This window comes from Aquarana catesbeiana, linkage group LG13 (assembly GCF_042186555.1).
Source record: "Aquarana catesbeiana isolate 2022-GZ linkage group LG13, ASM4218655v1, whole genome shotgun sequence".
In the NCBI taxonomy this organism is placed as follows: Eukaryota; Metazoa; Chordata; class Amphibia; order Anura; family Ranidae; genus Aquarana; species Aquarana catesbeiana.
This window is the reverse complement of record NC_133336.1, coordinates 165794311-165818226: the sequence shown is the minus strand read 5'-3', so window position 1 is coordinate 165818226 and position 23916 is coordinate 165794311. Positions and strand designations below refer to the sequence as shown.

General features: G+C 43.0%; 1 pseudogene; it reads right to left on the bottom strand.

Annotated features, from left to right (window-relative positions):
* Positions 1 to 2065: 2065 nt before the first annotated feature.
* Positions 2066 to 23916, bottom strand: part of LOC141116572 (C-reactive protein-like) — a 35218-nt pseudogene continuing 13367 nt past the window's right edge.

Here is a 23916-nt window from a genome sequence, read left to right as displayed (position 1 = left end):
CCAAAAGCATGCCCACTATTGATTGATATAGTATACCTACCACTAAACTTAGTTTAACAGTCCCACAATATATGGGTTTTATTGTTAAAGTGGAGTTCCACCCAAAAATGAAACTACCACTTTTTGGATTCCTCCCCCCTCCGGTGTCACATTTGGCACCTTTCAGGGGGGAGGAGGGAGCAGATACCTGTCTAATACAGGTATTTGCTCCCACTTTCTGGCATAGATCACCGCGGCACTTGCGGTGATCTATGCCACTTCCGGCACTTACCCCGTCCTCCCCCGCTCTATTCTGGGAGACACACAGGTCCCAGAACAGAGCAGGGACCTGTGAAGATGCGCAGCGTGACTCGCGCATGCGCAGTAGGGAGCCAGGAAGTGAAGCCGCATGGCTTCACTTCCTTATTCCCTTACCGAGGATGGCGGCGGCAGCAGCCGAGAGCCAAACGACGGATCGGCTTCGGCTGCCAACATCGCGGGCGCCCTGGACAGGTAAGTGTCCATATATTAAAAGTCAGAAGCTGCAGTATTTGTAGCTGCTGGCTTTTAATATTTTTTTTTCAGCGAACCTCCGCTTTAAGGTTCTATTACAGTAGGTTTACATTAGGGTTCATCTTGAAGAATGTATTATACAATTTTTCTATATACAGTAAAATACTTCATATCAGTGGTCTAAACAGACCTTTGATGTTCCACCTTTGAGACAGACAAAGGCGATTGAGGACACAGCCCTCAGTCTCCATCTCTACAGCCTCAGCTACACAGAATGAATGGACAGAAATAGCTCTGTACAGGCATACCCCACTTTTAAGTACGCAATGGGGTTTATTTACTAAAGCTGGAAAGTGCAAAATCAGGCTCAATTCTGCATAGAAATCAATGAGCTTCCAGGTTTTATCACCAAAGCTTGATTGAACAAGCTGGGGTTAGAAGCTCATTGGTTTCTATGCAGAAGTGAGCCTGATTTTGCACTTTCCAGCTTTTTTTTTAAATCAAAGATGTTTATTAGATAACAAAGCACATAAACATATTTTACAGCTCACATCTCAAGCATATAATCTTGTCATAAAATACAAGTGCAATTAACCTTACAAGAGGCATATACAATCAATTCTCGCAACCCTCTATACCAATCTATCCTAACCAATGCAGGCATTATTACTTTGTAGCTTGGCTCTACTTTTGTCCGCCTCTCATTCAAAGTTGCCTATGGTGAGTGCTTCAGAGTTTGCGCCCTTCCAACTTGTACCTTACTTCCTTGTCCTTTACCTCAGCATTCTATCCATAACAAGATCCACCGAAGAGAGGCCGGGGGTATTGCACTTTCCAGCTTTAGTAAATAAACCCCATTGTGTACTTAGAAGTGGGGTATGCCTGTACAGAGCTTCCCATTCTTTCACAAACTGAAGTGTAGTAAACAGTTTACTATGCTTCTTTTATAAATGGACACAGTGAGCGATCGGTACCAATCACCGACTTTGTCCATTCAGGCAAGAAAGGGGCCAGTAAATGACATATTTACTGGCCCCTTCCCCGCTCTCTAGCCTGGGACAACCCCCGCAGCAGCCAGCAGGAAAGGGGAGGGGGGAAACCTTAGCACTGTGTGGGGAGGAGGGGGGACCATGAGAGAGCACGGGAGGGCCGGAAGAGAGCACAGGGGCCTGAGGGCAGCAGATAGAAGCTGGATAGGAGGGGCATCGGCGTGTCATATAGAGGAACTGATACCCTCTATTTTTCTCCTGCAGCTGCTGAATGCCTCCCACAGACATTCAGCAGCTGTAGGAGGAAAAAGTAGGGAATGGTTCCTCTATATTCCACCCCACTGCCCCTCCAATCTAGGTGCACAGGGAAGCATGGGGCCAGGTTGTAATTGCTACCACTGCAACCCTTGACGTTGCACCCCTGAACTAAGTAAAACAATGCTGGCAACCAAACAATGATCTGGCTGGAAGCAGAAGTGCCTGGATCACAAGGATTCTCAAATACAATTATAAATGTTTGGCAGATAAAAACAGTCCACACATGTTTATCGACTGTTTATTAATCTTTTTCTTGGAGGTTATATTTAGTGGCATGGCATATATAATGAGCTAGTTTCCACCCAAGACCTGCATTGGAGCTTGGGTTCAACAAGAACATTTCCTTTAATTTCATAGGTAAGAGAATTCCAGTTAATAATATTTCCATTGTGAACCCCAGACATAACTTTCTGTATATCTGCTGGTATCAAAACATCATCCCACATGTGGACATCACTTATTTCTCCAGAAAATGACTGATGAATATCAAACCCTCCCCCAAGTGATAAAAAGGAGGGAAGAAGGGGTAACAAGCCCCGGGACTTTAAAGGTGTTCAATAGGTGAAGCAAGGTAGAAACATTAACAGCAGGGGGCGATGTGTGCCCCCGCGGGCGCGCGGCGGCATGTTATCCTGCTGGACGTCATATGATGCCCAGTCAGGATAACTGAAGCACTGCCCGGCCGTCATCTGCTATGGGCCGGGCGGGAAGTGGTTAAAGGTGTTCAATAGGCGAAGCAAGGTAGAAACACATTAACATCAATAAAATTTGAATTGGTTTTATTATACAATTAAAAAACATGAGGAAATTACACCATCCATGTCAGGGCTATAGGTTCCACTTGATAGCATATATACAAAAGATACCACTCAACATGTTTCGCTTTTGCAGCTTCTTCAGGAGTTTCTGGTAAGAAGTAAATTATGCTGGGAATAGTAAAGGACAGGGATGAGTTCTCATGTTAAATTTGTTTAAAATAAGCAAACAAAGTTGTTCAGTATAGAATAGGTACATTTAACACTGGTTACTAGTACACATATAAACAAAGCATATAAGAATCATCTAAGCGAACATCTTGAATACATAGGCATGCATAAACAGGGAGGTAGCAAATCTCACCTAAGATGCCAAAGGGAGCCACGTATACACCTGATTTGATAATGGTGAAATTATACGTCCCATAAATGTTCAGAGCACCACCATCTGAATGTCTTGTTCAGAAATGATCATAGAAGGAAAATAATTTCTGTATCCCTAAATGAGGAAGGATTGTACTTGAATGTAGGCGGAGTACCAGGAGTTTATACCAAAAAAAACCTCCTACCAGTCTGTTATCAATATTGTATGGTACTAAACAAATAATTTTTACCCGAGCAAGAGGGTAATATCCAAATAGGAATCAAAAAATGACCAGCTGGGTTCCAAAGACCAACAGAGCTGGATGCATGGCAAGCAAAGTTCAAACTAGAGCACAAGAATGAACATGCGCAGCGGAACTGACTTGATATTGTAGTAATATGTGAATTAAGGACATAGACTTGCAGAAAACAAAATCTGTGATAAATGAAACAGAAAAATAGACTCAGGTAAGTGTAGCAGTAAGTAAACCAAAGTTGCTCACTATCCAGTAAGCAGACAAAACAGGAAAAACTTACCAATTTGAATAGAGTATCCGAGATGCAGAGAGCAATTGAAGATATGGGCTCTTCCTCTCTGTGATGGCCTCTGACAGAAAGCCACGGCATACAACCGCATTCTAATAAACCTCCCCATACTCACTAAGCAGGCGCATAGTGAGTATGCCCATACATAAGTGCGTAATTGGACACAGAGGCGCATGTGGAGTGACATCAATCGCGTCGCCAACCACAATGTGTATGTGCCAAAATGGAAAATGGCGCACAGAGTATGACGCCGATGGGCGTCAGAATCCGCAGTGCCATTTTGAATAAGGGAAGCCGTTCATAGGAACTGGTTATATCCCCGAGAGGGGATTCAACGCTGCATGTCTTGAGTGTCACGGCAATCAAAGATGTCGGAACATATCAGCATGCAGTGTAGTACTAAACATATGTAAATAATAAATAAAGGGATACAACGGCACCTAGATAAAGGGACTTAAAGCTCTAGGGCTCTAATAAACAGACTTGCTGATTCAAACATAGGCTGTATTAGTGCCCGGGGTGCCCGTATGATCATTGAACTGAACTACAAAACAGATAGGTGATGTCAAAATAGGAACGAATTATAAACATAAATGAGGATAATTTAAATAAACAAATCAAATGCATATAGCTAAATTGAATATATAGAAAATGTGTTCGATATTTAGAAAGTTCTATACTCTTAAAAATCGATTAGAAATACTGGACATCTCCGTGGCATCTCGGCAGGGACCCACAAGTCACCTATATAATGCAATATATTAGGGCAAATTACATACGTATAAATAACAACAGTCATGATAAATAATGATCCAAAGTTGTATATTGTAAATGAATAAAATAATGTTAAATTTAATCGAGAAAAAAAAAAAAGAAAAAAGAAAATGATAATAATTGAAAATACCGTAGTACAGAAAGTGATTAAATAATCACAGAAAAGATTTGAAATTGTAGGCGTCATTCAAACCAGGATACTTTAGGGCAGATAATTTGTGTATCCATCGTGCTTCACACTGTAAAAGCATTTTGTCGTAGTCACCACCTCTATCTCCTAGAGGAATGTGCTCTAAGGCAAAAAAGTGCATTTTTGAGCAATCAAAATTGTGGAATAAACCAATATGGCGACTTATTGGTGTTTCCATTTTTTTTTTTGAGACCAGGGAGACATGGTCCCTGATGCGGTGAAAGAATGGTCGCTTAGTTTTGCCCACGTAAAAAGCGTGGCGTTCACATAGCATTATATAAACCACTCCAACCGACTGGCACATTACCACAGATTTAGGTCTATGTGAACGCCCATTTGGGAGGGTGATGCTATGGAATAGATGTATCGGCAGAAATTACATTTGTGGCATGGCCTGGTACCTTTAGCATCAGTGGAGATATTAGAGTGGGAAATGTAGTGGCTATGTACAAAACTATCATGGAGAGAGCGAGTTCTCCTCGTAATCTCAGGGTATTTTTGAAGATGTGTGGAAACATTGTCATCTCCCATTAGGAGGTACCAATGTTTTTGTAGGATGTCACTTATCTGACTATGCTGGCCAGAAAAACATGTTATCGTTCTTACCCCGAGATTAACTTTGACAGATTTGGATCCATGTATTAGAGAGGCACGATTTTTGCTTTTGGCCCTAATATACGCCTTTTAGAGGCATTTGTTGCTATAACCACATGCTCTTCAGCGCAGCTGTAGCTCTTTGTCTTCTTTTTCAAAAAGATGGTCTTCATTACAGTTGTACCTCAATCTCAAGTATTGCCCATAGGGCACACTGGCTAGGAGAGAGGCGGGATGAGAACTGGCTGCATGCAAAAATGAGTTTCCCGCAGAGGGTTTGTGGAAAAGAGTGAGTTGAATGCTTCCATCCTCGCTGACCAAAATTTGAATGTCCAAGAATCTCAATCTCTGTTGGTTCAATTCAAAGGTAAATTTTAAATTATACTGGTTGATTTTGAGACTATCGAGGAAAACAAGGAGATGATCCTTGGTCCCTGTCCAGACAAAGAAAATATCGTTGATGAAGCGCCTCCAAACTGGTATCTGCTCAAAGAATATTTGCATATTGTCTCTAAAAAAGAGATCTCGCTCCCACCCCCGCAGATACAAGTTGGCATAGGAGGGGGCATAATTGGTCCCCATAGCCACCCCCTGTATCTGGAGGTAGTGGGAGCCACCAAATAAAAAATATTTTTGGTTAAGATGAATCTGAGCAGATTCAAAATAAATTGATTGTATAGTTTGGGCGCCTCATTGTTCTCAGAGATGAAGCCCTCTACAACTCTCACCCCCAAGTCATGGGGGATAGAGTTGTAGAGGGCCTCAACATCAAGGGCAACCAACCAGGACCCCTTTGGGATAGTAATTTCATCCAGGATCCTGAGGAGGTCACTGGTGTCCTGGAGGTAGGACGCCAGGCCTTCCACATGGGGCCTGAGGAAATAATCAATAAGTTGACTGGCTTTTTCGGTAAGGCACCCGTTTCCTGAAACTATGGGACGTCTAGGCGGGTTGAGAGGATTTCTATGGATCTTAGGAAGCGCATACAGAGTTGGTGTACGCGGTGAGGGTATATTTAAAAATTCCCAGGTTTTTCTTATTGATTAGGCCTTGATCATAGGCCGAGCCAATAAGTTGTTGGTATCAAACTGTAGTTATTCCCAAATGACTTGCTGAGACTTTACGGTACCATTCATGATTCCGCAAGACAGCCAAAACCATTGATTCATAATGATTATTGTCCATTAATCAGGTTACCTTCTTTATCGGAGGGTTTTATAGTCACCTGTTTGTTTTGTTGTAAAAAAAAACAAAGCATTTTTTTTTAGATGGAATTAAGTTGGATTGGGATAATTTTTTCCATTTGGTTTGACAAATTTATTTTGTTACCTGGTTGGTAAAGGCCTAAACATTGGGGTTTCCCTGGAGTGTTGGAAAAACTCTGGATTTGGGTTTCTAATACTTGGAAATAGATATTATAGATGGCGGAGGGGAGGGTAAACATGGATTATCATAATCTGACCAAATACGTTCAACCTCCAAATATTCAGTCTCATCAATGTTATCCTCCTCCCATAGTTCCATGAATTCCTCCATGGCCTTGATGTCACTAATGGTCATTTGTTTCCAAAGGGGATTATCAAATGAAGGAGTTTGAGAAGATGGTTTAGGCTTGTTTAGGCAGAATCCTGAACATCAGCTTGCAAGAAAAAAGATTTAAATCCCTAATTAACTCAAACTGATCCACCCTTTGTGTGGGGAAAAGGTGAGGCCAAGACTCAAGACAGATATTTGATCTTTTGTAGGTGGAAAGGAAGATAAATTAATTACTTCAAATTGGTTTTCACTAATTTCAGATTCAAAGAATGCACACTCCCTGTTTCCCTTTGGTTGAACACCGGCTGGGTGAAGATCGGTGCCGGACGAAAATCCGATTGTGACATAGTGAAGGTAGCATTGCTTACCTGGGAATTAGATGAAAGTGCTTGTGAAGAGCTTAAAGTGCTAGCGCTAGGTATTGATTCCAAGTGAACCGGTGCATTAACAAATGTAGAAGAGGTACCCGATGGTCTGATATCTTTGCCTTTGTTAGGTTTAGAGACACCCTGTGTTCTGGCAATCTGAGTGTGATCCATTGCCTGTAAAGAGGAAACAGAAGAGGCAGAGGAATCAGAATCATTTGGTTCATAAATGAATTCTTTAGGGTTGCGTGTTTTATCATAATGCTTTCTGTTTTTTGTTTGGGCCCAGTTATAGGCCTGGTTACTGTCATACGACAGTTTGTCCCTGATGAACTTTTTTTCTTTGGTCTTAAGTATTTCAGCAACATATGTCTCAAGATTAGCCTTCAAAGTGCTCTCTCGAGATGGAAAGAGCTCATTCAAGGTAATCAATTCATTCTCCTTATAAAGTTTTTCAATTTCCTTGTCAAGGGATATTAGTTCAATGGTATATTGTTTGCAAAGTAAATCCATCATTTTCATAGAACAAGACTGGAGGTTGTCTTCCCATTCTAGTTTAAAATTGGGATCAAGTTTGCTTACTGTGGGGAAAATTTGTATCGTGAGACCCCACGGGGAGACAGTGTCCTCAATATACTTTGCAAAATACCATTTGTCCCAATATAACCATCCATGTCAGGGCTATATTTGCCCTGATTTCCCCCTTAAGAAGATACGGAAACCCCTGTATCGAGACGCGTAGGGGAAGGGGACAGGACAGCAAGTTTGCACAGGTGATCTGACAGAGAGGAACAACATACCATCCCGATACCAGTCCGGTATTTACCATTGTTTTACCTGATATAGAGCGGTGCACTGGCACACCTAATCTATGTGAGTACCCCAGTTGGGGGCCTTTTTTGCTTTCTGTTTATTAAACTGTTAAACTCTTTTACACTATCAAGTCTTTATTTTATACACTCACTGAGGTACCATACTGACGAGTCCATGATTCCTGTGTAACTACAAGAGCCCAGAGGTGGTTCATATGCGTGTTTTGACTGTGCTTAGTTGCAAGGTCGCACGCTCTGAGGTGAGCATTAAATACCTAAGGGTGGTGAACAGAGTGAAGAACACCACGGCATGCTCTAGATTGTATAATTGCATAAACTTTTACACTTAGCGGTTTTTGTTTTTTTTTTCTTTTTTTTATTTTCAAGCTACTTCAGTTTTTTTTTTTTGGGGTACTTAAATCAACTTTTCCGTTCATTTTATTCCCCTCTCAAATCACATCATGGTAGCTTTTTTTTTTTTTTTTTTTTTTTTATTTGAATTATGCAATCACCCCTTTCCCCCTTCTATCTGTATTTTAATGATTTATGTCATATATGTAAATACCTTTATTCTCCCGAACCCACCCTGCAGCTTATCCCTCCCACCCGCCACCCCCCCCTCCCCCCTGTCTACCAGACACTTTTCCGGACCTTACTCTCAGTTCCACTTCTATATTCCGCTTATCAACCACCGCTGTTTTTCTCCTATTCCCTTAGTGCACTCGTTCTACTGCTCCCTATGCTCCCATGGCTTCGGCGTATCTCATAGTTTGTTTGTATTTGTCCCATTCCTGCCATTTTTCCTCATAAGCTTCCAGACCTTCCCCATCGCCAAACCTTAAATACTCTAGATTTTGGATCTCATTAACTTTATTACACCAATTCCTCGTTGTAGGTCTTATTGGTTCCTTCCAATGTCTGGGAATAAGACTTTTAGCTGCGTTTAAGAGTGGCGGCAATAAGCTTTTCAGATATTGTTTGTTTGGCATGTTTATCCCGTGAAATAGGCAGTTCCACGGGTCGTCTGGGAGCATTATTTGGTTATTTCCCCTATTATTTGCCTTATCTCGTCCCAATATTTTTTAATTTCCGGACATTGCCACCATATATGGGCCATCGTCCCGATTTATTTACACCCTCGCCAACAGTATTGTGACTTTTCCTCTAGATATCTATGTGCTTTATCAGGGGTAATATGCCATCTAACTAAACATTTATAGTTTGTCTCTATCATATTACTATTTACTGTAGTGGCGAATACCCAGCGCAATATTTGTCTGATCTCTTCCTTTTTCAGGGATATTCCCAGTTCATTCTCCCATTTTACAATATACGGTGGTATCTCCGGCCCAATCCTTTCCATAAGTGCTCTATATATCTTTGAGATCACCCTCTTCTTTCCCCTATCCACACAGATTTTCTCTAAGGGAAGCAGGTTTGCTTCCGATCTTATTGGCTGGGGCAAGGACTCTGTAAAATGCTTTAGTTGGTTGTATTGCCATTCATCTATCGATCTCCACTCCCCTTTGCTCTTTAGTTCGTGGTACGTGTAAATTTTGCCTTGTTCCATAATATCTTTCAGTTGTGCATTTACTAGTGTTATCCATTTCCCAAACCAAGCTTCCATACCCGGTATAAAATATTCTGTATTTGTTAGTGGTATTAGTGGTGAGTTATATTCCCATTTTTCCTTTCTGTGAATGTGATCCCATATTTTTAGTGCGTGTCTAGTGATGTTATTTGTGCCATTACCAAGTTTTCTATACTACACTTAGCGGTTTTATAATCACATGAACTTTATAATCGCATGAACTTTATTACATCTGGGTAGACTGTTTTTGGATACCATACACTTGTACAGGAGCACTTCTTTGAATAACCCAGCAATGCAATACTGATAAACTATATAATACTGGATGCTATGCACATGCACAGGAGCACTTTTTTATGCATTAGTCGGTCACTGATAATCTATACATGTGTGAACATATGTGAATAATAAATAAAGGGATACAACGGCACCTAGATAAAGGTACTTAAATTGACGTCACTTCACCAGCGCCTCTGTGTCCAATTACGTACCTATGTACGGGCATGCTCACTATGCTCCCGCCTCCCGGCAGTGACGTCAGACGCTGCTGGGATGGGGAGGTTTATTAGAATGTGGCTGTATGCCGTGACTTTCTGTCAGAGGCCGTCACTGGGAGGAAAAGTGCATATCTCTTCAATTGCTCTCTGCATCTCGGATACTCTATTCAGATTGGTAAGTTTTTCCTGTTTTGTCTGCTTACTGGATAGTGAGCAACTTTAGTTTACTTACTGTTACACTTACCTGAGTCTATTTTTCTGTTTCATTTATCACAGATTTTGCTTGTTGCAAGTCTATGTCCTTAATTCACATATTACTACAATATCAAGTTTATTCTTGTGCTCTAGTTTGAACTTTGCTTGCCATGCATCCAGGTCTGTCGGTCTTTGAAACCCAGCGGGTCATTTTTTGATTCCTATTTGGATATTACCCTCTTGCCCAGGTAAAATTTATTTGTTTATTACCATACAATACTGATAGCAGACTGGTAGGAGGGGGGGTTTTGTATAAACTCCTGGTGGCCTACATTCAAGTACAATCCTCCCTCTTTTAGGGATACAGAAATTCTTTTCCTCCTGTGATCGTATTTGAACAAGACATTCAGATGGTGGTGCTCTGAACATTTATGGGACGTATAATTTCTCCATGATCAAATCAGGTGTATACGTGGCTCCCTTTGGCATCTTAGGTGAGATTCGCTACCTCCATGTTTATGCATGCCTATGTATTCAAGGTGTTCGTTTAGATGATTATTATATGCTTTGTTTTGTTTATATGTGTACTAGTAACCAGTGTTAAATGTACCTATTCTATACTGAACAACGTTGTTTGCTTATTTTAAACAAACAAATTTAACTTGAGAACTCATCCCTGTCCTTTACTATTCCCAGCATAATTTACTTCTTACCAGAAACTCCTGAAGAAGCTGCAAAAGCGAAAACATGTTGAGTGGTATCTTTTGTATATATGCTATCAAGTGGAACCTATAGCCCTGACATGGATGGTATAATTTCCTCATGTTTTTTAATTGTATAATAAAACCAATTCAAATTTTATTGATGTTAATGTGTTTCTACCTTGCTTCGCCTATTGAACACCTTTAACCACTTCCCGCCCGGCCGGGCGGTGCTTCAGTTATTCTGATTGGGCGTCATATGACGTCCAGCAGGATAATATGCCGCCACGCGCCCGCGGGGGCACACATCGCGGCGATCGGTGGAGTGGCGGAGGCTCTTTACCACGTGATCAGCCGTGTCCAATCACGGCTGTTCACGATGTCAATAGGAAGAGCCGTTGATCGGCTTTTCCTCACTCGCGTCTTACAGACGAGAGTAGAGGAGAGCCGATCGGCGGCTCTCCTGACAGGGGGGGTCTGCGCTGATTGTTTATCAATGCAGCCCCCCTCAGATGACCACACTGGACCACCAAGGATCGCCACTAGGACCACCAGGGAAGGGGGCAACACGTGGATAGCCAGGTATGTACCCCATGGCCATCCACATGTGCCCAATGTGCCCAGTCAGTGCCCAATCTGTGCCAATCAGTGCCCACAAATGGGCACTGATTGGCACCATTATATTGCAGTGATGCCCAGCAATGCCACCCTTAGGGGCATCAGTGTCACCGATCAGTGTCATCAGTGCCACCCATCAGTGTCTATTGGTGCCACCTGTCAGTGCCCATCCGTGCCCATCAGTGCCCACCTATCAGTGCCGATCAGTGCCCATCCGTGCCACCTAGTATTGCCACCCATAAGTACCCATCAGTGCCACCCATAAGTACCCATCAATGCCACCTATGAGTGCCCATCGGTGCCAACTATGAGTGCCCATCAGTGCCGCATACCAGTGCCACCTATCAGTGCCCATTAGTGCCACCTAGCAGTGCCCATCAGTGCTGCCTATCAGTGCCCATCAGTGCCACCTCATCAGTGCCATCTCATTGGTGCCACCTCATCGGTGCCCATCAGTGCTGCCGTATCAGTGCCCATCAGTGCAGCCATATCAGTGCCCGTCATTGAAGAAGAAAACGTACTTATTCGGGGCGTGGCTTGGAGCTCGAGGGGAATGGAAGCTGTTTAGCTGAGCTCTGCACCTCCGTGACTCAGAAATCCCTTCCAGCATTGATAAAATCAGCGATGGGCAGAAGAGACAGCTTGCTTACAAACCAAAGACAACACATATCACAATCCACCCCAGGATCCGACAGCATTGCAGAGAAATTTGAGCCAAAAGCTCAGAGGACAAGGGGACGTGCTGCTGCCAAGATGGCACCGCTGGAGCATGAGGTAACAAAGTGAGGATTCTATGTCAGCCTCAGAAGATATGGGAAGGGATTCAGAGCACCCTGATCATCCTCTGCGCTTCTCAAAAATGACAAAATTCGCAGCAGACATTAAAAATTCATTTGCCACAGCTATTACTGACTTAAGAGCAGATGTTATAGCCTTGTCAGACTGCTTATCTCACACTGAAAGAGCCAAGGCTAAGAGAGATAGAGTGGTGGAGAGGCTGACATCCACAGTCTCTTCACATGCCACACACTTAATCCTTATCAACAGGCATTTAGAAGATTTAGATAAGAGAGGATGCAGGCAGAACATCAGAGTCAGGGGAATTCCGGAACATATAGAAACTGCGCAAATTAAATCAACACTACAAGCAGTTTTTAGGTGCCTTTCACACGGACGGCTATTCTGCCGCAGTTAAAAGCATGTTTTTTTCCTGTGGAGTTCAAGACTCCAGGCACTGCGATCAGCTGCATTTCCACAGTGTGATTAGCTGCGGTCGCATTTGGCTGTGGTTTGCCATTTCCATGGCAACCCGACAGGGTGCCGACTCGCACTGTTTGGTATGAATCTTGAGGGGGAACTCCACGCCAAATTTTAAATAAAAAAAGGCGTGGGTTCCCCCTCAGGCGCATACCAGGCCCTTCGGTCTGGTATGGATTTTAAGAGGAACCCCTACGCCGAAAAAACGGCATGGGGTCCCCCCAAAATCCATACCAGACCCTTATCCGAGCACGCAGCCCGGTCGGTCAGGAAAGGGGGTGGGGACGGGCAAGCACCCCCCCTCCTGAGTCGTACCAGGCCGCATGCCCTCAACATGGGGGGGTGGGTGCTTTGGGGGAGGGGGCGCCCTGCGCCCCCCCCACCCCAAAGCACCTTGTCCCCATGTTGATGAGGACAAGGGCCTCTTCCCGACAACCCTGGCCATTGGTTGTCGGGGTCTGCGGGCAGAGGGCTTATCGGAATCCGGGAGCCCCCTTTAATAAGGGGGCCCCCAGATCCCGGCCCCCCACCCTATGTGAATGAGTATGGGGTACATGGTACCCCTACCCATTCACCTAGGGAAAAAGTGTCAATTAAAAAAAAACACTACACAGATTTTTAAAGTAATTTATTAGACAGCTCAGGGGGTCTTCTACCGGGCTTCGGGGTCCTCTTCCGACTTCGGGGGTCTTCTTCTGGCTTCAGGGGTCTTCTTCCGACTTCGGGGGTCTCTCCGGTTCTTCTCCGCACTCTCCGCACTCTCCGGGTCTTCTGCCGGGCTCCTCCGCTATCTTCTGCTCTTTTGCCACTCTTTTGCTAGCGGACCACGCCCCCATAAAACGTCACAGTCCCAGCATGCCCAGGGACTGTAACGGCATAAGGGGGCGGGGTCACCGCCTATATAAGTCAGAGCGGAGCGCCCAGAGTGCATTCCAGCCAGAGAGAGCGTCGTGTCAACATCAGAAGAAGAGAAGAGGGAAGAAGGCAGAAGGCAGCAGACCGGGCTCCTCTGCTAGCAAAAGAGCGGCAAAAGAGCAGAAGATAGCGGAGGAGCCCGGCAGAAGACCCGGGGAGCGGGGAGAAGAACCGGAGAGACCCCCGAAGTCGGAAGAAGACCCCCGAAGCCAGAAGAAGACCCCCGAAGTCGGAAGAGGACCCTGAAGCCGGAAGAAGACACCCGGAGCTGTCTAATAAATTACTTTAAAAATATGTGTAGTGTTTTTTTTATTGACACTTTTTCCCTAGGTAAATGGGTAGGGGTACCATGTACCCCATACTCATTCACATAGGGTGGGGGGCCGGGATCTGGGGGCCCCCTTATTAAAGGGGGCTCCCGGATTCTGATAAGCCCTCCACCCGCAGACCCCGACAACCAACGGCCAGGGTTGTCGGGAAGAGGCCCTTGTCCTCATCAACATGGGGACAAGGTGCTTTGGGGTGGGGGGGCTGCAGGGCGCTCCCTCCCCCAAAGCACCCACCCCCCCATGTTGAGGGCATGCGGCCTGGTACGGCTCAGGAGGGGGGGCGCTCGCCCGTCCCCACCCCCTTTCCTGACCGACCGGGCTGTGTGCTCGGATAAGGGTCTGGTATGGATTCTGGGGGGGACCCCACGCCGTTTTTTCGGCGTAGGGGTTCCTCTTAAAATCCATACCAGACCGAAGGGCCTGGTATGCCCCTGAGGGGGAACCCACGCCATTTTTTTAATTTAAAATTTGGCGTGGAGTTCCTCCTCAAGATTCATACCAAACAGTGCTGGGCATTGGCGGGGATCCGAGTTGGATCCCCGTGCGTGTCGCTCATTGGGAAAGGAAAAATCATTTTTCCTTTCCCAATGAGCAGCTCGGTGCTGTTATCCGCAGCTGACACAGTGCACTGCGATTACCTGCGGTTATGTGCGGATAGCTGCGCTAAATCGCTCCTGGATACAGTCAATTCTATTTTTTCTATCCACACAGAACCGCATGTATCTAATTCACAGCTAAACGCAGTGTGTGAATGGGGCCATAGGAAAGCATTGTGTGCTTTTAGCTGCGATAGAAAATTAGAAAATCCTCAGCTAAAAGCACCATTCTATCCGTCCGTGTGAAAGGGGCCTAAATGATTTGCTAGATCGCCCTAAGGACACTGATATTGAGTTTGTCCGAGCACACAGGGCTCTAGCACCTCATCCCCCAGACACAGCTCCTCCAAGAGACATAATCTGCTGCCTACAGAACTTCCCATTGAAAGAGGAGATATTAAACAAAGCTAGACGCAATGAAAGGATCCTGTTTGAAGCACATGCTGTCACACTGTTCCAAGATCTATCACACGTTACATTGCAGAACAGACGAGCCATGCGTCCCACATACTTGCCAACTGTCCCGGATTTCCCGGGACATTCCCGGGACTTGGACACCATTCCCGAATTCCAGGTGTCCCGGGAAATGTCCCGAGAAATCCGGTTGTTCGCGGTTCGCCGCTGCCGCCGCTAGAGGTCCGTGGCCGGCGGAGACGATGTCTCCGCCGGCCGCCATTTTGGTGAAGTTCAGGAAGACGGCTGGGGGGGCTAGACGGAGCTCCTGCGTCGCCGCCCACCCTCCGCCCCGCTCCACCTTGCCCCGCCTACCCCCCGCCCCTTTCCATATCAGACTGGCAGCGGGGCAGGGGGGTACGCGGGGCGAGGCGGAGGGTGGGCATTGACGCAGGAGCTCCATCTAGCCCCCCAGCCGTCTTCCTGTCTGATAAGGAAAGGGGCGGGGTTCTAGCCATGCTACTACTAGGACACCTCTAAGGTGGGGGGGGAGGGCGCACCGCTGTGGGACTCCTGATGTGAGGGGGGCTCCTTTGGGGACACCTGATGTGAGGGGCAGCTCCGCTGGGGACACCTGATGTGAGGGGGGGCTCCGCTGGGGACACCTGATGTGAGGGGGAGCTCTGCTGGGGACACCTGATGTGAGGGGTAGCTCCGCCGGGGACACCTGATGTGAGGGGGGGCTCCGCCGGGGACACCTGATGTAAGGGGGAGCTCCGCTGGGGACTCCTGATGTGAGGGGGAGCTCCGCTGGGGACTCCTGATGTGAAGGGGAGCTCCGCCGGGGACACCTGATGTGAATGGGAGCTCCGCCGGGGACACCTGATGTGAAGGGGAGCTCCGCTGGGGACTCCTGATGTGAGGGGAAGCTCTGCTGGGGACTCCTGATGTGAGAGGGGGCTCCGCTGGGGACTCCTGATGTGAGAGGGGGCTCCGCTGGGGACTCCTGATGTGAAGGGGAGCTCCGCTGGGGACATCTGATGTAAGGGGGGCTCCGCTGGGGGCACCTGATGCAAGGACGGACTCTGCTGGGACATCTGACACAAGGACGGACGGCTGGTGACAGGCGACATGGCTAGTGACACGCTCAGGGATCCCACTGATTCTGCATTATAGTGAGTTGAATGATTTCATTTTATATTACAATGTAATAATAGAAATAATGCACTTCAATCATCCTGTCACCAAAACAACCATGGTGCCGGGATGATTGAAGTGCTAACACCAGGTGTTTGGAGTATCTTTATCTGCTGATTGTTAAACTTTCTAGAATACACATATTTCTATTGTTGTGTAGGATCTGGGGCTGCTGTCCCGTCATTTCCCTCTCCCCCTCTAATCCCTCTCCCCCTCTAATCCCTCTCTCCCTCTCATTCCTCATTCATCTCAGACTCTAACTACACCCTCTTGAGCCACACCCATTTAAGCCACGCCCACTATGACGCGTAAACCACACCCATTTTTCGCCATGGCGCGCTTCGCGCGCCGCACTTGTATATTTTTCCTAAGCCACGCCTATAAATGAATGCCCCGCCCCCTAATTATTCTACGGCTCCGCCTACAGCCACAAAAGTGTCCCACATTTTTTTTTTACAATGTTAGCAACTATGGTCCCATGATTACTGCATTAAAGGAAAAAGGCATACCATATCGCTGGCGTTTTCCCTTTGCCTTGAATGCCACATATGCAGGGAAACAACACTACCTAAGAATGCCTGAAGATATACCAGCATTTTGTGAGCAGCTACAACTTCCTTTGATTGATTTACCAGAATGGTACAAGGAATTTCGCATCCCACCACAAGGATCATCTCCACCCACAACTCCACAAGCATTACCCTCCAGACCCTCATCATCCAAAAAAGCTAAGGCTGACAAATACACAGGATCTGGTTCAAACAGATCATTCTACACCTCCAAGGCATAAAGCTACAGGATAATGTGTGTTTTACACCACGTTACACTCTGTCTGACTCTCCAGTATCTACCAGAATATTTGATCTGACATATGCAGCTCTCTTCTTCACAAAACCAGCCATAATAGGAGTAAGAACTTACTTTGACACCTCATGGCAGTTGTGAACACCCGACTTCATCATATCAACGTTTAATCTCCTGACTCTGGGAGTTTTTCAATAGGATTGCTATAGACGCTTTTGAATCCTTATAAGATCTCTTCAACAAGGGCGACACCTAATGGAAGGATTTGGAATGACACAACAAAAACTCCCTTATAAGCAAACATACATATAGCATGTTGCGCCTATAACATATCTAATGCGATTTAAGGTTCATTACCCTGAAGGTTTTTGGTAGAAAATGACTGCCGTCTTTTATTTTTCATTTTTTCTTTTTTCCTTTGTTGTTATCATAACCATGTGACCATTTGAGCTTAAGGCACGACTAGAAGGAATTGATGATAAAAATTGTTTTACCTCCCTTCAACAACTAATACAAAAGAGGTGTTTAAAAAAAACCTTTATAGGTTATGAAGTATGTTCTGCTTTTAACAACAAACTTACAGAACAAAATTCGAAGTGCATTGGTTTAGGTCCTCAGTTTCTTTCACCCACTGTTCATCCTTTTACTTAGTATTAGACTCCATGTTGGTCTGTACACAATACATAAGCATTTAGAGAAAGATATAAATAGAAGACCAACATTAAGACATATTTGACATTTATTGAAAATTTAAATATGTCTGAACAAAAATTTGTGAGCGGAAAAATGAACTCATTATGGTTCGGGTCAGCCATGAGCTGCTGGGGAGGCATTCAACCGATTGACTTCTGACAGATTGTCAATAATTAAGACAGTTCTAGTAGCACGATGACAGATGTGTAGTGATGCCTTGTGTGGCGCATTCTTGGGGGAGACTCGGGCTGCCCCCCGGAGAACGGCCATACAATAGAATTATTTATAGAGTTACATAATTAATGTTATTTTATTTACTTTAGATATACAGACACATGCCCGCCTCTATAAGAATTAACTATCTTAGGGGGCATTTGGGGGTCCCGGTGTGGATTTGTTAGAGGAATGGTGCATGTATGTTGCTGTGCACCACTGCTCTCGTTACAAGGTTATATAAATTCATGATACCGCCCAATGGCTGGAAGGGGGTCATAACTCCCATTTTTATATGCTGTAAGCTGAGTCACGGGATTCCATACTCACTTTAGTATTTACAACAGGTTAACTGATCAGGTTTTAAGATTTAGTTACCTCCTGATCCCTTATAGTAACTACCTCCCACTGCTCCCACCAGTGAATGTGCGTTGGCATCTATCAACACACATCCACTACACTTTTCTCCCTAGGCTAACACCTGGAGACGTGTTTACTACCTCTTATTACTCGTGACACTCATCTAGAGAGTTACTAAACTTAATTTTCCTTTCTTTAATTTTTTTAGTTTTTTTTTTTCTTTTTCTTTCTACTTTTATTTATATAATTTGATCCGACATCGGAATATCCACGGTTGTTTCACAAACAAATAGGCAATAACCTATAATATATCAAAATGCCATATACAATGATCAATAATCATTCTTTTGTAATATCTCACAACGTCAGGGGCTTGAACATACCAGAAAAAAGAATGTCGTTACTTCGAGAACTACATAAAGCTAAACCAGCGGTGGTGTTTCTCCAGGAGACTCATTTCAGGACAGGTAACATCCCCAAACTACACGACAAACAATACACACAAGTGTTCCACACAACCAATTCCATATCCAAATCCAAAGGAGTTTCCATTCTATTACACAAGAATTCAGAGATTGTTATCTCACAACAACTGACAGACACAGAAGGAAGATATATCTTCCTCAAAGGAAATTGGGCAGGGACTCCAATTACGTTGGCCAACGTGTACTTTCCTAACTCTGCACAAATCACATTTACCAACGAGTAATTGATGAACTAAAAAGCTTCGCGACAGGCTGTATTGTATTTGGAAGGGACTTCAACCTAGCACTGAATCCCCTACAGGACACTTCAGATGGCAAATCTAGTGTGCCATATAAAAAATTGAGAGAAATCAAAACACTCCTTGCCTCTCTTACATTAATAGACTTGTGGCGTACATGTAATCCAACAGGGAAGGATTTTACATATTTTTCAACATTACATAACACATTTACACGTATTGATTATACTTTTATCTCACAAAGAGACTTACCCCTCCTAAAATCAGCTAAGATTGGAATAAAGACCTTCTCGGACTACGCACCCATATCGATGACCCTACATAAAAAGGCGAGAAGGCCCAGAACTACAAATTGGAGGTTAAATCCTTCTCTGCTTACTGATTTGGCAGACACAAACAAAATATCAGAAACAATTAAATATTACTTTAAAGAAAATGAGTCAGAAGACATAATACCTATGAACATATGGGAAGCTCACAAATGCATGGTCCGAGGGGAATTTATCAGGTTGGGGGCTGCAAAAAAGAGAGAAGCAGAAAAGGAACTCATGGCTTTAACAAAGGCCATAAGAGATATGGAAAACAAACATAAACAATCTTTAGCGATTGAAGCAGCCACAATTCTACTTGAATTAAGGAAAAAACTACAGTCCATCCTGAACCTCAAAGCCCAAAGGATCCTTTTTTCACTAAAGGGGTTCTTTTATGAACATGGAAACAAATCAGGTAAATTTTTAGCAAAAGCATTGAAGGAAACCTTATTATCTACAAACATATTGGCCATTAAGACCAAACAAAATCAAATTACTAATGATGCTCAAAAGATTGACCAAAGATTCCAAGAATACTATACAGACCTATGCAACTTACCTTCTACACATAAACCCAAAGACCTTATAGGATCAAGAAAAGAAATAATTCACAAATTCCTTACAGACAGTGGCCTCCCCATTCTGAAAGACATAGACACACAAACATTAGAAGAACCGATAACAGAACAGGAAATGATTGAAGCCATTAAATCCCTCAAATCGGGGAAAAGCCCCAGACCAGATGGCCTCACAGCCCATTATTACAAGACCTTCTCCGACATTTTGATACCACATCTTCTCAAAACATTGAACTCCCTAAAAAACTCACATGACATCTCTGAAGACTTTCTGAGAGCACATGTAACAGTACTGCCCAAACTAAATAAAGATCCAACAGACTGTGCCAATTATAGACCGATATCCCTACTTAACCTTGCTCTAAAAATTCATACGAAAATATTAGCAAACCGATTAAGACCATTACTGAATCAATTAATAGGACCTGAACAAGTGGGATTCATGCCTGGCAGAGAGGCCTAAGATAATGTAATTAAATCCATGAATCTCATACATAGAATACACATAGATAAACATGAAGGCATGTTATCAATCGATGCGGAGAAGGCCTTCGACCGAGTGTCGTGGGACTTCTTATTTGCCGTATGTTCCCATATCGGTTTAAAAACCCATATGTTAGCTTGGATAAAGGCCTTATACTAAAACCTGACAGCCCAAATTAAAATAAATGGAACATTATCTGACAAAGTAAGAATTCAAAATGGGACAAGACAGGGATGTCCATTATCACCCCTACTATTTATTCTCACCCTGGAACCACTAATTCGCATTATAAATAAAATACCTGACATTCATGGTTTCAATGTCAAAAACAAAATATATAAATGCGCAGCTTACGCTGATGATTTACTATTCTTCATATCCCAACCACACATTACCATGCCCAACCTATGTAATGTATTTTCCCAATATAGCTATATATCAAACTTCAAAATAAATTACAACAAATCTGAAGCGCTGAACCTAACACTTAGGGAGGCTACATTAAAGAACACAAAAATCAACTGCAAATTTAAATGGGAAACAACACCTACCTGGGAATACAATTAACCCCAAGGTTGGATGCCATGTATAAAGCCAATTTTCCTTGTCAAAAGAAGTTTATTGAGTATACAATGTTATAAAGATACATAAAGTAAGTTTACAAGGATCTATAAAGTAAGCTCATTGTTTTACAGTAGGGTTTATATAGGTAAATATCATGAAATTTCAAATATTAAACATTGGGTTCACGTAAACCTAAATTAAAGATATATATCATTTCCTTAGTTACTTTTGTAGGTATTTAAATGATTTATACCTACTATACATATTGTTTACAAGTAGAGTGTATATAGGTCAAATAAATTCTGATAATGAGCTTTAATCGTAAGGTGGAGAAAAGGAAAGAGAAAGAAGAAAAAGGGTTGAAAGGTAGAGGTATGGTCCACAAGGTTGTCCCGCTCGTCAGTTTATTATTCTTTTTAGTTCTCTTTGAAGCCTTAGAATGGGTGTCTCTGTAAGTCATTTAATCTCTTACCATGGCAACAGGACAGAGTCATTGAAGTTTGACAGGAACTGTTGTTTTATCCAAGGATGCCAAAGTTTTTCAGATTTTGGAATTTGATTTTGATCGATGGCTACCATCTTAGCATGGGACATTGTATTATTCATTCTGTGAATTGTTTCTGCTAGTACCAATGTAGGAGATTTCCATGCCTTGGCCACTGTTTGTTTTGCAGCCGTTATTAGTTGGATCATAAGTTTGAATTGAGAGAGTGTTAACCATTTCGGTTTTAGATTAAGTGAAGTTAAATATGGATCTGGTTGTATTATATTTTTAAATATTTTAGATGCAATCACGAAGACTTCCTTCCAGAAGGTTTGGATTACTGGGCACGTCCACCATATGTGTAAATATGTGCCTATTTCTGGGCATCCTCGAAAACAAAGAGTTGAGGTATTAGGTGAATATTTTGCCACTCTAGCGGGTACAAGGTACCAGCGAGTTAGGACTTTATAATTTGTCTCCAGTGCTAAGATGTTGGGTGAAGATGACTTAGATGTGAGTCATATGTTAGACCAGTCCGTGTCTTCTAAAGTACGTCCCAGGTCCTCCTCCCACCTCTGAACGTAAGAGGGTCTATTAAGATTTGCTACTCCATATAATTGATTATAAAGTGATGAAATTGTACCTTTAGCAAATGGATCTTTTGTACAGATTGATTCAAAAATGGATAATTGGGATAATGGTGTATCCCCCTTTAGGAATGGTGTATAGAAATTTTTGATTTGGAGAAAAAGATGGTAGATCATATTTTTCTCTAAGCGATGGGAATGAAAGGAATGATTTAGATGCTATGAAGTCATTTAGTGTCTGAATGCCTGATGTTGTCCAAGCTTTAAAAGAATTTGGGTAGATCCATGCCGGATAAAAGGCCGGATTTCTGATAAAAGAAAGGAGAGGATTGTGTGGAGATTGTAACTGATATTTGGTTTTTAGTTTATCCCAGAGAGATAAGAAGTGTTTAGTTATGGGATTATGAATTTTAAAGCGGTCTTTAGGATCAAGCCATAATAAATTTGATATTAATAGAGGGTCATTTTCTGAAGCCTCTATAAATACCCATAATGGGATTTCCTGTTTTGCATGGTATTTGGACAGACTGGCCAAATGTGCTGCTCTGTAGTAGTTAGTAAAATTAGGGTATCCCAGGCCTCCTTTATTTTTGGCAAGATGTAGTGTGTGTATAGGTATACGTGGTTTAGAAGAGCCCCATATAAACGAAGTTGCTCTTTTTTGTACTATTCTCAAAAAATAGGAAGGAATTGGAATAGGGAGGACTCTGAATAGATAAAGCAATTTGGGTAGAATAGTCATTTTGATTGCATTAATCTTCCCTATCCAGGATAAAGGAAGTTGCGACCATTGTTTTATTAGATTTGTGATCTGTCTTAATACAGGAGGATAATTGGTTGAGAATAAGTCAGAATGAGATGCTGTTAAATGAATTCCAAGATATGGGATTGATTTTTCTGCCCATGTGATTGGGAGTGCAGCCCTAGCCGGGATCAATTCCATGTTTGTGAGTGAAATATTAAGCACTAGGCATTTCTTAGGATTAATCATAAGGCCGGATGGGGCTGCAAATCCATCAAGAGCTGGTATTAAGTTAGGACCAGAGACCTGTGGTGATGATAGAAAAAGTAATATATCGTCTGCAAATATACATAATTTGTGTGTAATACCTCCTACTTCAATGCCAGTTATAGTTTGGTTTGTTCTGATGTATTGGGCCATGGGTTCGAGTATAAGGGCAAATAATAAGGGAGATAATGGGCAACCCTGTCGGGTACCTCTTTCGATATTAAAGGCTTCAGATTTGTATCCAGCATATTTTATATAGGCTTTGGGTTTATTATATAATGCTTTGATCCATGTTAAAAAGTGGTGTCCAAAACCCCATTTTTGTAATGAATATTGCATATATTGCCAGGATACTGTGTCAAATGCCCTCTTAATATCGAGAGATAGAAAACATAAAGGGATTTTCCGTTTTTTAGCAATATGTGCCAATAACACTGCCCTGCGTATATTATCGCCTGCCTGTCTATTTGGCATGAAGCCTACTTGATCTCTATGTATTAATTTTCCTATAATGCTATTGAGGCGTTTTGCTATTATTTTTGCTAATAATTTAATATCGAGGTTTAACAGAGAGGCCGATAATTCACACAGGAAGTATCATCAGAAAGGGGTTTTGGGATCATACAAACAATTGCCATTAGTGTTTCTTGCCGAAAAGAATGTCCATCTAAAAGTTTGTTAAAAGTTTCAGTGAGAATGGGAGAGAGTATTTCTGAGAATGTTTTATAGTATAAAGCCGAGTAGCCGTCTGGGCCTGGTCTTTTGTTAAGTTTTAGGTCTTTTATGGCGTTAGCAACTTCATCTATAGTTATAGGCTCATCCAAACTGCTTTTTTGATTCTGAGATAACTCAGGTAAGGTTATTTTTGAGAAGAAGGATTCAGCTTCTGTAGGATTAAATTCATTGTTTGTCTTGTATAAAGTTGCGAGATGTGAGTGAAATTTATGGACTATTTTAACTGGATTACAAGTGTAAACATTTTTTGATAATTTCAAACGTATTGGTTTGAAAGATTTGTTAGTTGAATTTAATGCCCGAGCCAAATATGTACCTGGTTTGTTTGTATTCATGTAGAAATTGTG